The sequence below is a fragment of the Carettochelys insculpta genome, unplaced genomic scaffold (assembly GCF_033958435.1).
Source record: "Carettochelys insculpta isolate YL-2023 unplaced genomic scaffold, ASM3395843v1 scaffold_0048, whole genome shotgun sequence".
Classification (NCBI taxonomy): Eukaryota; Metazoa; Chordata; order Testudines; family Carettochelyidae; genus Carettochelys; species Carettochelys insculpta.
In genome coordinates this window covers 162,501-165,185 of record NW_027439085.1, presented here as the reverse complement: position 1 = coordinate 165,185, position 2,685 = coordinate 162,501, and the positions used below count along the sequence as shown (strand labels likewise).

Below are 2,685 nucleotides of genomic sequence, written 5' to 3'. Positions count from 1 at the left end.
CAGGTCAACCTCTGCTAAAGCGGCCGGGGTTCACCTGCTGTCCCTGCCGGACTTGGAGCCCGAGGAGGGGATCGGCCACCAGGTCAACCTCCGCTGAAAGCGGCCACGGTTTACCTGGTGCCCGGGGAGCGAATCGGACACCAGGTCAACCTCTGCTAAGGCGCCCGAGGTTGACCTGGTGCCCGGGGAGCGAATCGGACACCAGGTCAACCTCCGCTAAAGCGCCCGAGGTTGACCTGGTGCCCGGGGAGCGAATCGGACACCAGGTCAACCTCTGCTACGGCGGCCGGGGTTGACCTGCTGTCCCTGCCGGACTTGGAAAATTTCTCTCCCCGCCTCGGACCGGGGTTGACCTGCTGTCCCTACCGGACTTAGAACATTTTTCTCTCCCCGCCCCGGCCCGGGGGTTAACCTCGGGGCGCACAGCTTCCCGGGTCTGACGTGCACGTCCTGTCACCTCCCGGGCCCGGCGTCCTCGTCCTCCCTTCCCCTTGGGCCGGCTCGGAGGAAGTTTTCCCTCGGCCCGGCCTCCGGGTTAATTGTTTGGGCCCGGCTGACTGAGGCCAGGCTGCTGACGCTAAAGCCCGGGGAGGCGGGGGCCTACGGCCATACCGGACCGAATGCCCCCGATCTCGTCCGATCTCGGAAGGTAAACCGTCCCGGGCCTGGCTAGTACCTGGATGGGTGACCGCCTGGGAATCCCAGGTGCCGTAGGCAGCTTTTGGCCCCAGCGGGGGTAGAGCGGGGCGTGTGTCTGCCGTGCGGGAGCAGGGAAGCCGTGAGGCCAAGGCGGCGCGACGGTCCTGGGGGGCGCTGAGGCCTTTCCCTCTGCCTGCCTGCGTGTCGGGGGCGGGGGGGCGGGCGAGGAAGCTTAGGCCCTCACCCGGTGCGGTGCGATGGCTTGGGTCGGGTCGGGGAGAGGGAAGAAAGCGTGTGTGGAGCGTTGGTGGGGCAGGTGTGTGTGTGGGAGTGCTGGGTGGGGCAGGCCGTTGAGGCGGTGGCGGTGGTGGTGTTTTTGGTGGGAGTGAGTTGGGGTCAGGTGGGTGTGGGGTCCCCCCCAGGGGGGGTGGATGGTCTGAGGGTTAAGGCTTGGAACGTGCGTCTTGGGGGACCGTGGGTGGAGGTTGTTGAGAGCGGGGAAGGCCCTGGGTCTCGGTTGTGGACTATTAAGCCCGGTGGAGGGGGACCGTGGGTGGAGGTTGTTGAGAGCGGGGAAGGCCCTGGGTCTCGCTTGTGGACTATTAAGCCCGGTGGAGGGGGACCGTGGGTGGAGGTTGTTGAGAGCGGGGAAGGCCCTGGGTCCCGGTTGTGGACTATTAAGCCCGGTGGAGGGGGACCGTGGGTGGAGGTTGTTGAGAGCGGGGAAGGCCCTGGGTCCCGGTTGTGGACTATTAAGCCCGGTGGAGGGGGACCGTGGGTGGAGGTTGTTGAGAGCGGGGAAGGCCCTGGGTCTCGGTTGTGGACTATTAAGCCCGGTGGAGGGGGACCGTGGGTGGAGGTTGTTGAGAGCGGGGAAGGCCCTGGGTCCCGGTTGTGGACTATTAAGCCCGGTGGAGGTGTTGCGTACGGTGGATGTAAGGGGGAGGGCGTATGAAGTGACCGAGGAGTGGGCAAGGAAACGGGGGGAAAAATTTGGAGGCGAAGGCGGCCGAAAAAGGGTGCGGTTGACCTGGTGCCCGGGGAGCGAATGGGCCACCAGGTCAACCCCCGCTGAAAGCAGCGGAGGTTGACCTGGTGCCCGGGGAGCGAATCGGCCACCAGGTCAACCCCCGCTGAAAGCACCGGAGGTTGACCTGGTGCCCGGGGAGGGAATCGGCCACCAGGTCAACCCCCGCTGAAAGCACCGGAGGTTGACCTGGTGCCCGGGGAGGGAATCGGCCACCAGGTCGACCCCCGCTGAAAGCACCGGAGGTTGACCTGGTGCCCGGGGAGCGAATCGGCCACCAGGTCAACCCCCGCTGAAAGCACCGGAGGTTGACCTGGTGCCCGGGGAGCGAATGGGCCACCAGGTCAACCCCCGCTGAAAGCAGCGGAGGTTGACCTGGTGCCCGGGGAGCGAATCGGCCACCAGGTCAACCCCCGCTGAAAGCAGCGGAGGTTGACCTGGTGCCCGGGGAGCGAATCGGCCACCAGGTCAACCCCCGCTGAAAGCAGCGGAGGTTGACCTGGTGCCCGGGGAGGGAATCGGCCACCAGGTCAACCCCCGCTGAAAGCAGCGGAGGTTGACCTGGTGCCCGGGGAGCGAATCGGCCACCAGGTCAACCCCCGCTGAAAGCAGCGGAGGTTGACCTGGTGCCCGGGGAGGGAATCGGCCACCAGGTCAACCCCCGCTGAAAGCAGCGGAGGTTGACCTGGTGCCCGGGGAGCGAATCGGCCACCAGGTCAACCCCCGCTGAAAGAAGCGGAGGTTGACCTGGTGCCCAGGGAGGGAATCGGCCACCAGGTCAACCCCCGCTGAAAGCAGCGGAGGTTGACCTGGTGCCCGGGGAGGGAATCGGCCACCAGGTCAACCCCCGCTGAAAGCAGCGGAGGTTGACCTGGTGCCCGGGGAGCGAATCGGCCAGCAGGTCAACCCCCGCTGAAAGCAGCGGAGGTTGACCTGGTGCCCGGGGAGCGAATCGGCCACCAGGTCAACCCCCGCTGAAAGAAGCGGAGGTTGACCTGGTGCCCCGGGAGGGAATCGGC

The 2,685-nt window shown here is 66.7% G+C and overlaps 1 non-coding gene across 1 annotated transcript; it reads left to right on the top strand.

Annotated features, from left to right (window-relative positions):
• Window positions 1-598: 598 nt before the first annotated feature.
• On the top strand, window positions 599-717 carry LOC142006291 (5S ribosomal RNA). The gene has a single exon (XR_012643396.1). It is a non-coding gene; the product is annotated as a 5S ribosomal RNA (ribosomal RNA).
• Window positions 718-2,685: the final 1,968 nt, after the last annotated feature.